The sequence below is a fragment of the Lutra lutra genome, chromosome 9 (genome assembly GCF_902655055.1).
Source record: "Lutra lutra chromosome 9, mLutLut1.2, whole genome shotgun sequence".
Classification (NCBI taxonomy): Eukaryota; Metazoa; Chordata; class Mammalia; order Carnivora; family Mustelidae; genus Lutra; species Lutra lutra.
The window spans coordinates 100,382,686-100,397,189 of record NC_062286.1 but is presented as its reverse complement, the minus strand read 5'-3'; the positions used below and the strand labels follow the sequence as shown (position 1 = coordinate 100,397,189).

General features: G+C 41.9%; 1 protein-coding gene across 6 annotated transcripts in view; it reads left to right on the top strand.

Moving 5' to 3' along the window:
- Nucleotides 1-14,504, top strand: part of DTD1 (D-aminoacyl-tRNA deacylase 1) — a 205,911-nt gene that overhangs the window by 43,349 nt on the left and 148,058 nt on the right. The window contains exons 6-7 of one of the 6 annotated variants that reach the window (XR_007130140.1): nucleotides 8,977-9,065; nucleotides 10,246-10,359. The exons of 4 other annotated variants lie outside the window; for them this stretch is intronic. The gene's annotated coding sequence lies outside the window, so the exon portion shown is untranslated. The remainder of the gene's footprint in view (nucleotides 1-8,976; nucleotides 9,066-10,245; nucleotides 10,360-14,504) is intronic. One more of the 6 variants, XR_007130141.1, reaches the window with a different exon arrangement.

Sequence of the window (14,504 nt, the reverse complement as noted above, 5' to 3'; positions counted from 1 at the left end):
GGTGCCCCCCATAACTGGTCTTTTAAAGTGGTTCAGAGCCATGTGTTGCATTTTATTTATTTATATGTTACATTAGTCACCATACAGTACATCATTAGTTTTTGATGTCGTGTTTCATGATTCATTGTTTGTGTATATCACCCAGTGCTCCATGCAATACGTGCTGTCCTTAATACCCATCACCCGGCTAAACGTTCCTCCCCCCCACCCCCAAAACCCTCAGTTTGTTTCTCGGAGTCCATAGTCTTTCATGATTCATCTCCTCCTTTGATTCCCCCCTCTTCATTTTTCCCTTCCTTCTCCTAATGTCCTCCATGCTATTCCTTATGTTCCACAAGTAAGTGAAACCATATGATAATTGACTTACTCTGCTTGACTTATTTCACTCAGCATAATCTCCTCCAGTTCCACCCATGTTGATATAGAAGTTGGGTATTCATCCTTTATGATGGCTGAGTAATATTCCTTTGTATATATGGACCACAGTTGCTTTATCCATTTGTTATTTATTTATTAAAAGATTTTATTTATTTATTTGACAGAAAGAGAGCAATCACAAGTAGGCAGAGAGGCAGAGAGGCAGAGAGGCAGGTCAGAGAGAAAGGGGGAAGCAGGTTCCCTGCTGAGCAGAGAGCCTGATGTAGGGCTCGATCCCAGGACCTTGAGATCATGACCTGAGTTGAAGGCAGAGGCTTAACCCATTGAGCCACCCAGATGCCCCTGTCCATTTGTCTGTTGAATGGCATCTCTCAGTTTGGGTTTCTTTAAGACTAGATTCAGCGTGTGCGTGTGCGTGTATACATGTATGTGTGTATCTACGTGCGTGTTTGCACATGTCCTCTACCTAAAATGGTATTATAGTGTATATACTGTTCTGAGACATGCTTCTTTTATCTAGCAATATAATTTGTTTTGTTATAATTAATTCATTCATTTTAATTGCAAGGTAGGATTCTTTTTTTTTTTTTTAGATTCTATTATAATTTTATTTTAAAATTTTTTTTTATTTTTTTTTTATTAACATATAATGTATTATTAGCCCCAGGGGTACAGGTCTGTGAATTGCCAGGTTTACACACTTCACAGCACTCACCATAGCACATACCCTCCCTAATGTCCATAACCCCACCACCCTCTCCCTCCCCTCCTCCCCCCCCAAACCCTCAGTTTGTTTTGTGAGTCTCTTATGGTTTGTCTCCCTCCCGATCCCATCTTGTTTCATTTATTCTTTTCCTACCCCCCACAACCCCCATGTTGAATCTCCACTTCCTCATATCAGGGAGATCATATGATAGTTGTCTTTCTCCGATTTTTGACTTATTTCGCTAAGCATAATACTCTCTAGTTCCATCCACATCGTTGCAAATGGCAAGATTTCATTTCTTTTGATGGCTGCATAGTATTCCATTGTGTATATATACCACATCTTCTTTATCCATTCATCTGATGATGGACATCTAGGTTCTTTCCATAGTTTGGCTATTGTGGACATTGCTGCTATAAACATTTGGGTGCATGTGCCCCTTCGGATCACTACGTTTGTATCTTTAGGGTAAATACCCAGTAGTATGATTGCTGGGTCATAGGGTAGCTCTATTTTCTACTTTTTGAGGAACCTCCATGCTGTTTTCCAGAGTGGTTGCACCAGCTTGCATTCCCACCAACAGTGTAGGAGGGTTCCCCTTTCTCTGCAGGTAGGATTCTATCTTATGAATATACTGTATTTTGTTTAGCTGTTCTCCTTTTGATGGATTTATGGGGTTATTGACAGTTTTTTATTGTTACTAATGATGTAAAAATCATCCTTTTTTTTTTTTACATTTTTTTGTGGATGTAGATTTTCTAGGCAGTAGATTTTTATTATTATTTTAAAAATTTGAAGTATTTCAAACATGCCAAAAGTGTAGAGAATAATACAGCAACATTAACAATATTAATAATATTATATTGTTACATATAAATATGTTTATATAACATATAAATAATATGTTATATATGTATTATATGTTTATATATGTTTACATATACATGTTTTATATGTTTATATAACATAAATAATGTTATAAATATATAATAATAATATTAACAATATTAACATTAGCAAATGTTAATATTGGGTCTGAATCTTTACGCTGGAAAAGTTGTCATCCCATTCGGTGTGTGGAAGTTTTACTGGTATTTGTGCAAAGTTAGCATCTCACTGAGTGAGAATTATTATTATTATTTTTTTTTTTTTTTAATTTTTTTATTTTTTTCAGCATAACAGTATTCATTATTTTTGCACCACACCCAGTGCTCCATGCAATCCGTGCCCTCTACAATACCCACCACCTGGTGCCCCCAACCTCCCACCCCCCACCCCTTCAAAATTCTCAGATCGTTTTTCAGAGTCCATAGTCTCTCATGGTTCACCTCCCCTTCCAATTTCCCTCAATTCCCTTCTCCTCTCCATCTCCCCTTGTCCTCCATGCTATTTGTTATGCTCCACAAATAAGTGAAACCATATGATAATTGACTCTCTCTGCTTGACTTATTTCACTCAGCATAATCTCTTCCAGTCCCGTCCATGTTGCTACAAAACTTGGGGATTCATCCTTTCTTTCTTTCTTTCTTTCTTTTTTTTTTACAGCTTTATAAACATATATTTTTATCCCCAGGGGTACAGGTCTGTGAATCGCCAGGTTTACACACTTCACAACACTCACCATAGCACATACCCTCCCCGATATCCATAACCCCACCCCCTCTCCCAACCCCCTCCCCCCATCAACCCTCAGTTTGTTTTGTGAGATTAAGAGTCACTTATGGTTTGTCTCCCTCCCAATCCCATCTTGTTTCATTTACTCTTCTCCTACCCCCTCGACCCCCCATGTTGCATCTCCTCTCCCTCATATCAGGGAGATCATATGATAGTTGTCTTTCTCCGATTGACTTATTTCGCTAAGCATGATACCCTCTAGTTCCATCCACGTCGTCGCAAATGGCAAGATTTCATTTCTTTTGATGGCTGCATAGTATTCCATTGTGTATATATACCACATCTTCTTTATCCATTCGTCTGTAGATGGACATCTAGGTTCTTTCCATAGTTTGGCTATTGTAGACATTGCTGCTATAAACATTCGGGTGCACGTGCCCCTTCGGATCACTATGTTCGTATCTTTAGGGTAAATACCCAGCAGTGCAATTGCTGGGTCATAGGGTAGTTCTATTTTCAACATTTTGAGGAACCTCCATGCTGTTTTCCAGAGTGGTTGCACCAGCTTGCATTCCCACCAACAGTGTAGGAGGGTTCCCCTTTCTCCGCATCCTCGCCAGCATCTGTCATTTCCTGACTTGTTAATTTTAGCCATTCTGACTGGTGTGAGGTGATATCTCATGGTGGTTTTGATTTGTATTTCCCTGATGCCGAGTGATATGGAGCACTTTTTCATGTGTCTGTTGGCCATCTGGATGTCTTCTTTGCAGAAATGTCTGTTCATGTCCTCTGCCCATTTCTTGATTGGATTATTTGTTCTTTGGGTGTTGAGTTTGCTAAGTTCTTTATAGATTTTGGACACTAGCCCTTTATCTGATATGTCATTTGCAAATATCTTCTCCCATTCTGTCAGTTGTCTTTTGGTTTTGTTCACTGTTTCCTTTGCTGTGCAAAAGCTTTTGATCTTGATAAAATCCCAAAAGTTCATTTTTGCCCTTGCTTCCCTTGCCTTTGGTGATGTTCCTAGGAAGATGTTGCTGCGGCTGACGTCGAAGAGGTTGCTGCCTGTGTTTTCCTCGAGGATTTTGATGGATTCCTTTCTCACATTGAGATCCTTCATCCATTTTGAGTCTATTTTCGTGTGTGGTGTAAGGAAATGATCCAATTTCATTTTTCTGCATGTGGCTGTCCAATTTTCCCAACACCATTTATTGAAGAGGCTGTCTTTGTTCCATTGGACATTCTTTCCTGCTTTGTCGAAGATGAGTTGACCATAGAGTTGAGGGTCCATTTCTGGGCTCTCTATTCTGTTCCATTGATCTATGTGTCTGTTTTTGTGCCAGTACCATGCTGTCTTGATGATGACAGCTTTGTAATAGAGCTTGAAGTCCAGAATTGTGATGCCACCAACTTTGGCTTTCTTTTTCAATATTCCTTTGGCTATTCGAGGTCTTTTCTGGTTCCATATAAATTTTAGGATTATTTGTTCCATTTCTTTGAAAAAAATGGATGGTACTTTGATAGGAATTGCATTAAATGTGTAGATTGCTTTAGGTAGCATAGACATTTTCACAATATTTATTCTTCCAATCCAGGAGCATGGAACATTTTTCCATTTCTTTGTGTCTTCCTCAATTTCTTTCATGAGTACTTTATAGTTTTCTGAGTATAGATTCTTAGTCTCTTTGGTTAGGTTTATTCCTAGGTATCTTATAGTTTTGGGTGCAATTGTAAATGGGATGGACTCCTTAATTTCTCTTTCTTCTGTCTTGTTGTTGGTGTAGAGAAATGCAACTGATTTCTGTGCATTGATTTTATATCCTGACACTTTACTGAATTCCTGTACAAGTTCTAGCAGTTTTGGAGTGGAGTCTTTTGGGTTTTCCACATAGAGTATCATATCATCTGCGAAGAGTGATAGTTTGACTTCTTCTTTGCCGATTTGGATGCCTTTAATTTCCTTTTGTTGTCTGATTGCTGAGGCTAGGACTTCTAGTACTATGTTGAATAGCAGTGGTGATAACGGACATCCCTGCCGTGTTCCTGACCTTAGTGGAAAAGCTTTCAGTTTTTCTCCATTGAGAATGATATTTGCAGTGGGTTTTTCATAGATGGCTTTGATAATATTGAGGTATGTGCCGTCTATCCCTACACTTTGAAGAGTTTTGATCAGGAAGGGATGCTGTACTTTGTCAAATGCTTTTTCAGCATCTATGGAGAGTATCATATGGTTCTTGTTCTTTCTTTTATTAATGTGTTGTATCACATTGATTGATTTGCGGATGTTGAACCAGCCTTGCAGCCCTGGAATAAATCCCACTTGGTCGTGGTGAATAATCCTTTTAACGTACTGTTGAATCCTATTGGCTAGTATTTTGGCGAGAATTTTTGCATCTGTGTTCATCAAGGATATTGGTCTGTAGTTCTCTTTTTTGTTGGGATCCTTGTCTGGTTTTGGGATCAAGGTGATGCTGGCCTCATAAAATGAGTTTGGAAGTTTTCCTTCTATTGCTATTTTTTGGAACAGTTTCAGGAGAATAGGAATTAGTTCTTCTTTAAATGTTTGGTAGAATTCCCCCGGGAAGCCGTCTGGCCCTGGGCTTTTGTTTGTTTGGAGATTTTTGATGACTGTTTCAATCTCCTTACTGGTTATGGGTCTGTTCAGGCTTTCTATTTCTTCCTGGTTCAGTTGTGGTAGTTTATATGTCTCTAGGAATGCATCCATTTCTTCCAGATTGTCAAATTTGTTGGCGTAGAGTTGCTCATAGTATGTTCTTATAATTGTCTGTATTTCTTTGGTGTTCGTTGTGATCTCTCCTCTTTCATTCATGATTTTATTTATTTGGGTCCTTTCTCTTTTCTTTTTGATAAGTCTGGCCAGGGGTTTATCAATCTTATTAATTCTTTCAAAGAACCAGCTCCTAGTTTCGTTGATTTGTTCTATTGTTTTTTTGGTTTCTATTTCATTGATTTCTGCTCTGATCTTTATGATTTCTCTTCTCCTGCTGGGTTTAGGGTTTCTTTCTTGTTCTTTCTCCAGCTCCTTTAGGTGTAGGGTTAGGTTGTGTACCTGAGACCTTTCTTGTTTCTTGAGAAAGGCTTGTACCGCTATATATTTTCCTCTCAGGACTGCCTTTGTTGTGTCCCACAGATTCTGAACCGTTGTGTTTTCATTATCATTTGTTTCCATAATTTTTTTCAATTCTTCTTTGATTTCCTGGTTGACCCATTCATTCTTTAGAAGGATGCTGTTTAGTCTCCATGTATTTGGGTTCTTTCCAAATTTCCTCTTGTTATTGAGTTCTAGCTTTAGAGCATTGTGGTCTGAAAATATGCAGGGAATGATCCCAATCTTTTGATACCGGTTGAGACTTGATTTAGGACCAAGAATGTGATCTATTCTGGAGAATGTTCCATGTGCACTAGAGAAGAATGTGTATTCTGTTGCTTTGGGATGAAATGTTCTGAATATATCTGTGATGTCCATCTGGTCCAGTGTGTCATTTAAGGCCTTGATTTCCTTATTGATCTTTTGCTTGGATGATCTGTCCATTTCAGTGAGGGGAGTGTTAAAATCCCCTACTATGATTGTATTCTTGTCGATGTGTTTCTTTGATTTTGTTATTAATTGGTTTATATAGTTGGCTGCTCCCACGTTAGGGGCATAGATATTTAAAATTGTTAGATCTTCTTGTTGGACAGTTCCTTTGAGTATGATATAGTGTCCTTCCTCATCTCTTATTATAGTCTTTGGCTTAAAATCTAATTGATCTGCTATAAGGATTGCCACTCCTGCTTTCTTCTGATGTCCATTCGCATGGTAAATTCTTTTCCACCCCCTCACTTTAAACCTGGAGGTGTCTTCGGGTGTAAGATGAGTTTCTTGTAGGCAACACATAGATGGGTTTTGTTTTTTTATCCATTCTGATACCCTGTGTCTTTTGATTGGGGCGTTTAGCCCATTAACATTCAGGGTAAGTATTGAGAGATATGAATTTAGTGCCATTGTATTGCCTGTAAGGTGACTGTTATTGTATATTGTCTCTGTTTCTTTCTGATCTACTACTTTTAGGGTCTCTCTTTGCTTAGAGGACCCCTTTCAATATTTCCTGTAGAGCTGGTTTGGTATTTGCAAATTCTTTCAGTTTTTGTTTGTCCTGGAAGCTTTTAATCTCTCCTTCTATTTTCAATGATAGCCTAGCTGGATATAGTATTCTTGGCTGCATGTTTTTCTCATTTAGTACTCTGAATATATCATGCCAGCTCTTTCTGGCCTGCCAGGTCTCTGTGGATAAGTCTGCTGCCAATCTAATATTTTTACCATTGTACGTTACAGACTTCTTTTCCCGGGCTGCTTTCAGGATCTTTTCTTTGTCACTAAGACTTGTCAATTTCACTATTAGGTGACGGGGTGTAGACCTATTCTTATTGATTTTGAGGGGGGTTCTCTGAACCTCCTGGATTTTGATGCTTGTTCCCTTTGCCATATTGGGGAAATTCTCTCCAATAATTCTCTCCAATATACCTTCTGCTCCCCTCTCTGTTTCCTCTTCTTCTGGAATCCCAATTATTCTAATGTTGTTTCGTCTTATGCTGTCACTTATCTCTCGAATTCTCCCCTCGTGGTCCAGTAGCTGTTTGTCCCTCTTTTGCTCAGCTTCTTTATTCTCTGTCATTTGGTCTTCTATATCGCTAATTCTTTCTTCTGCCTCATTTATCCTAGCAGTGAGAGCCTCCATTTTTGATTGCACCTCATTAATAGCTTTTTTTATTTCAACTTGGTTAGATTTTAGTTCTTTTATTTCTCCAGAAAGGGCTTTTATATCTCCCGAGAGGGATGCTTTAATATCTTCCATGCCTTTTTCAAGCCCGGCTAGAACCTTGAGAATCATCATTCTGAACTCTATATCTGACATATTACCAATGTCTGTATTGATTAGGTCCCTAGCCTTTGGTACTGCCTCTTGTTCTTTTTTTTGTTGTGAATTTTTCCGCCTTGTCATTTTGTCCAGATAAGAGTTTATGAAGGAGCAAGTAAAATACTAAAAGGGTGGCAACAACCCCAGGAAAATATGCTTTAGCCAAATCAGAAGAGATCCTGAATTGTGAGGGGGGAGAAAGGGGATAAAAAGGGGCTCATAAAGAAAGAAAAAAAAAAAAAAGCCGATAAAGAAATAAATATAAAAAGAGGAAAAAATATATATATATTAGATAAACTATTTAAAAAAACGTTGAAAAAAAGAAAATGGTAAAAGTTAAAAAAAAATTTAGCAGAAGAAGAGAAAAAGAAAAAAAAAATTGAAAAAGAAAAAAAAATTAAATTAACTGCAAGGCTAAAAAATCATGGGGAGAAAGCCATGAGTTCCGTGCTTTGCTTTCTTCTCCTCTGGAATTCCGCCGCTCTCCTTGGTAGGTGAACTTGGTCCTGGCTGGGTTTCCCGTAGATCTTCTGGGGGAGGGGCCCGTTGTAGTGATTCTCAAGCGTCTTTGCCCCAGGCGGAGTTGCACCGCCCTTACCCCGGGCCGCGCTGAGTAATCCGCTCGGGTTTGCTTTCGGGAGCTTTTGTTCCCTGAGCGCTTTCCGTAGAGTCCGGAGGACGGGAATAAAGATGGCGGCCTCCTGGTCTCCGGCCCGGAGGAGCCGAGAGCCCGGGGCCCCACTCCTCAGTGCGCCCTCAGAGAACAGTGCCAAATGACTCTCGTCACCCTGGCCTCCGGCCGCGCTCCGAGCTGACCGAGCCTGCGACCGGTTCAAGGTTCAATCCTGAGCTGAGAGTCACTCCTCGGCTCTGTCTCTGCAGCCGGCTTCCCCGTTCTAATACCGGTAAGCTCTGCGACACTGAGACACCCCCGATCCTTCTGTGACCCTGCGGGACCTGAGGCCGCGCTTACCCCGCCTGGGCTTCACCCCAGTTAAGCCTCTGGAGCGATGTCCCTCAGCAGAACAGACTTTTAAAAGTCCTGATTTTGCTCCGTTGCTCCGCCGCTCGCCGGGAGCCGGCCCCTCCCCCCGCGGTCTATCTTCCCGTCGCTTTGGATTCACTTCTCCGCCAGTCCTACCTTGCAGAAAGTGGTTGATTTTCTGTTTCTGGAATTGCTGTTCTTCTTCTCTTCAATCTCCCGTTGGATTTGTAGGTGTTTGCAATCTTTAGATAAGCTATTTAGCTGATCTCCCGCTACCCGAAGTAGTCTCAGCCTGCTACTTCTCCGCCATCTTGACTCCGACCGAGAATTATTATTAATGACAAATTGCCTCAAAAGTATATAGCTTTATCCAGGAGAGAGATATTTTGGGAGAACCCATCATTTTTAAGGAGCTGAAAATGTAGGTCTTCCACCCAGATGTGAACTGTGAATAAAATACCAGGTAGGCTCGGCCAACTTTTCTTTTAGGCTTCTTTCATGTCAATCTTAATAGAATTTAATGAAATGAAACTGGAGGAGGAATCATGAAAGGTTAAGAATAATAGACCTAAAAGACTGAAAGACTTGCTCATTTCTCCTTTTGGATCCCTTCCTTGGCTCTGGCATTGTGTGAGGTGAGAAGTATGTCCAGGAATTCATTCCAAGCCTATTTCAGTACCCGGGATAGATGGGTGATAAATCAGTTCTATACGGATGCATGACATTAGGCCAATCAAGGGAAGAAGGAAAGGAATTAGGTCAGAGCCCCGCTTACTTTGTGAAATCACAGGATTTGGAATTCTCTAAAGATAAATAAATGCATAAATTCAGGACTCTTGGATCTCTTGCAGCCTTCCACCAGAGCCTAAGGCACATGGCCAGTTGTGTCTTCCTACAAGTCCTAGAAAAATGCAGTCCACTTAAACACTGGCTCCTGTGAGCTTTGGAGATGTGGTCTCAATACCTAGAAACGATGTCTCCGTGTTACTGTCAGTGGGTGTTTCAAGCGTTTTGTTTCTAATGCTAAATAATAACCTTATGAAAATTTCTCCTGGCTTGTTGTTTAACAGTGGACTACAGAGGAACCACAGAGATATCTTAACATTTACAATGTGTTGGGGATCTCATTCCTGGCTGAAACAGTGTTTGGTGGAAATGTGACTTTCATAAATTGTGATTCCTAGAGAAAAGGCCTGTGGCCTCCAGCCTGAAAGACAGGAGTAACAGCGGTAACCACAACCAGGAGCTGGTTTGGGGTTTTTGTGGATTTTTGTCCATAGTAGTTGAAGTACTATATATGTTAAGGCTCTGAAAATGAAATGCTGGTATTTCAGCATTCATCGGAGCACATGTTAACTTGTTTCAGGCCTTGATTTAGGATTGCGGTGTAGATAGTAATTCTGAGGTTTTTTTCCCCTGCATCTTTTCTAGGGATACACAGTATTTGGCATTTGAAGTGATGCTGTCTGGGGCCTCAGATTGCCTCTGTCGGTCTTAGATATGTTGGTCTAATGAGTACCAACTCACATTTGTCCCCAAGGCTCTGAGAGAGGCCAAGGCAGAAATGAGCCCTCTCTGGGCAAAGGCAAGAGTCGGGAAACTATGTCCAACCTTCACTGTGAGCCGTGTCTTTGTGGTTACAGGGCTTGGGATGAACTGGCTGCTCACATGGCCTGGCATTTTTTCCTTTAAGAGGAAAGTGGCTGCTGTAGAAGAAAAACATCATTATGGGCTTGAACACTGTGTTTGGGCTGCAGGTAAACACTGGTGAATCAGTTAGCATCTTGGCATGGACGGTGGGCCTGTTCCTAGGCACACCGTCTACTCTTCACCCCATCTGTCTCAATTAAATGCTGGGGGAATACACACAATACAAAGTATATAGCTTTTCCCTCCTTTCTTTATTTTCCCTCCTGAAGTCTCTTGAGGAGCTTGAAGGAAGGAAGAGAGGAGTAACCCAAAGCAGCCTGGGAGTTGGGTAGTTGGGAATTCTGACTTAATGGCTACCAGGTGACCTTGGCTACATCATGGAGGTCCTCAGGTTTGGTGTCTTTGTGTTTCAGGTTAGAGGGTTTGGCAAGGTAGATCCTTGGGAACTTTTTTAGCTCCAGAATCTTAGATTTGGTAATGTTGATAGTTGGCTATTTTTTTTAAAGATTTTATTTATTTATTTATTTGTCAGAGAGAGAGAGAGAGCGCTAGCGCACAAGCAGGCAGAGTGGCAGCCAGAGGCGTAGAGAGAAGCAGGCTCCCCGCCGAGCAAGGAGCCTGATGCGGGACTTGATCCCAGAATCCCAGGATCATGACCCAAGCCTAAGGCAGCGGCTTAACCGATTAAGCCACCCAGGCATCCCAATAGTTGGCTATTTATACGACCTCCTTCATCTGCCCTCATTGGCTCTCTCTGTTTAAATGTTTTCCCTTAGGCCTTTATTCTCTGCAAGAACCCCACAACCCCAAACGGTTTTGCAGTCCCCACTGGAGACTGTTAGGCACTGTGCAGTCATTGGTCTCTGTGCACCTTGATGGAGATCAGATGCTGGCTGAGGAGGGAGCACATGTTAATAAGCCTTATGAACCGATTGTCAGCTCTGTCCTGAGAGAACCGCTTACATTCGGATTTAACTTCAGGTCAGCAGAACAAAGTAAAGCCCTGACAGTGGGGGAAAGGATTGCCGGCTTTCTCTGCTCCTCTTATCAGCCAACCTGAAAGTCTCAAAGGCCAAGTATTGCAGAAATAACAAATGCAAATAATATTTGCATTATGAATATATATCTTCCAGAATGTACTGGTATTTCCATTTGCTTTGAGTAGGAGGCTAATCCATACCTGTATATGTAGAAATTGGGCCAGTTACGTTTTTTTACCCCTTCTCACAAGTAAGTATTGTTGACTGTACTCTTCATGTGCCTGATTTCTGGTTTAGTCATGGATACAAGAAAGAGAAATCAGGCAAGGTTCCTTTCTTTAGGGAGATGGAAATCACACTGGGACAGTTCTGAGACTCAACATTTTCCTGGTGCTGAGGGAGGGAGTGGAATACACAGAGCTTTGGGTGGGGAATTGGTCATCAGAACAGATGTCCACGAGTAGATATCAAATATCTGAGTTGAGTCTTGAAGAGTGAAGAAGAGGTGGCTGGGTCTGAAAGCTCGGGCAGGAGCTGGCATGTTCCTGGAAGAGCATGAACAAGGGGAGGGAGGCTTGAACTTTCCCGATGGGATAACAAGCAGTTTCGGTCTTGTGGCGAAAAGGCTGCGCGTGGGGAGAAGGGCAATGCACCTGGAGAGGCAGGCAGATGGGATGGAAGAATGACAGCGGTATTCAGGGTCTCGTTAAGGAGCTTGGGGCTTGGTCATTTGGCAGCGTGCAGCCACTGTGGATAGTTCAGCAGGATGGGAAGGTCATATTTGCTCCTTAGCTGTGACCCTCTTAGATTGGACTGGGCAAGACAGGAGAGGCGGGGACTTGAGAGGTGAGCACGGCATTGGACCAGTCTAGATGGGATCTGAGTGTCATCCAGATGGGCAGCGGGGACAGCGAGCCAGAAAGGAGGGGACTGCTTGATCGTGGCAGATGGGTGGTTTGGTTTCTGGTGGAAGTGAGTAGGGGGATGGTGGCATCATCAACTTAGAGGAGCCCACATCAGGAGCAGTGTTTTTAAAAGGTCTCCTCTATTCCTTAAATTACTGTGGCCTCCTATCCTTGCCATCCTTCTTCATAACAAAGCCTGTACCTCTGTCCCCTCTACCCTGATCACCTTACTTCAGACTGCAGCCTGTTCTACCTCCGTTCTTGTGCTGTATTCCCTGTGCCCCTTACTCTCTCCACCTCTTCTTTGCAAGGCTTATCACCTTCTAAAATGTTATAACTGTGTCTGTTGGTTATTTATTTTGGAAAGCTTATTGTTTATTTCCCTGCTAGCATGTAAGTTCCCCAGGGACAGGAATCTTAGACCAGTTAAAGGAAGGCAATAGGCAGTTGAGAATCGAATATGTGCTATTTACTGTGTAAGAATATGTTATTTTACCAAGTAGGCATTACAGATTAATAGATGGAAGGATGTCTCAGTAAGCAGTAATTGGGCAACTAGTTGGCAGTAATGGAAAATTAATCATTTTGGATCTTTACTTTATACTATACCTTAAAATAAATTCCGAAGGAATTAGATAAATGTAATTTAAAAAAAAAACTCACAGAACATCCTGACCTTCCTAGATATCAGAATGTATTACAACACTCTAGTAATGAAAACAAATGGTGCAGAGCAAGAGAGAAACTATTAGCAAACTAGATGAGAGACCTGAAAGAATTATTTAGAAGAAGTTTGGTATGTAATAAAGGCAGTGTTTCAGATCATTGGGCAAGAGGTGGGTTTTCAACAAAGGTGTTACAGCTGGCTAGTTAGTTTTAAAAAATCGAATGCAATAGAAGTATATGGACTTATGTGAGAAAACATAGTGGCTATATTATTGTATGAAATAAGCATTTCTCTAAAGAATACTTGTAGTGTTATTCCAGTTATAGAAAAGCGAAGATTGTTGGTACATAATCCATTTATCTGCCTCCCACTTTCATGGATCCTTTGTCTCCAGTACGTTCTGATAAAGAGAGGATCTGTCTTAAACTCTCAAGACCGGGCCCCTTAAGAGTGGCCTCACTGCTTCTTTTGGCCCTCTCTGCAGGGCTGGGCTGAGTACCCTCCTGGCTGGTGTTGGAACTCATGGGTCCTGGTATAAGGGTGAGACCTGGGCAGCCTTCCCCACCCTGAGATAGCTCAATGTTATTTTTCTGGAAAGGAGTCTGAATATCAAGACTTTACAAAGGTCCCCCAGGGGTTCCAGCATGCAGCTAATGCTAAAAACCACTGTTCTAATTGGATCTGGTAAGAATTCCTTCTTTTGGGGTATAACACAAGATGTAGGCCAGGAATGTGGCTCCAAAGGATTAGGGCATAGGGCTCACCAGATTCTTATAGTTATATAGAGATGGGGGTGTAACTGCTATATTTTTAACCAGCCCACTTATTAAAGAGTACAGAATGTCTTCTGGGGTTGTCTATCCAGAGGATGGGAGGTGGGGCCTTTAGCTACTGGGTCCTGTCCCCATTGGCTATCCACACAGGTGAGCAGGATTGCATGGCTTCCTAGAAGGTCTGAGGCACAAAGACCCTCCGTGCTTGCTTGAGGAGTCCGGCTGTCAACTGAGCTGGAGCTTGCATGCAGCTGTCTGCAGCAGCCAGGGCTGATGTCAGAGATGGGTCAAGGGAAAGCGTTCAGAAGGGTCTGCATTTAGGTTTTTGTATATTCTCATGTACCCCATCCTTAAAATTAAGTGTACTTCTAGGCACTTTGTGGGATTGTCAATAAATAGTATCAGGAACATAGTAGTTGTTAAGAGTAAAGTATTCTGTAAAGCAGTGAGGGAAAAGTCCCATATCTGTTTTATGTGTTAAGTCTGGTAGAGTAGCTCCTGGGAAGGTTAGAAGTCAGTGGGGTCCTTGGCAACACTTTTTCTTTCTGATTCCTGCTTGGTTTCTTTTTGGGAATTGGCAGGTGAGCCTGCATGGGCCCATCCAGATTTTGGACCAAGTCAGGTATAGCCTGGGGGCCTCAAGGTGGTGAGGGGTAAGGGGCAAGGGCAAACACTCTTGCATGGACTTATGAAGTGACCTTCTGGTTCCAATTGTTTATGAAGTGTGTCACTGGACAGAGTGTCAGGGAAGACCATGACAAGGGCCTTGCCAGGTTCAATATTTCTAGTCTCTCTTGGGCCCTTGGGTCTCACTTCTGAAAGAGCACTCTCATCATCAGTGCGGCATACCTCAGATGTGAGGGATGAGGTGGTGCTGGGGATTGGGGTGGGGTGGGGGAGATGCTTGGGAACAGGCTGGCTGATTTG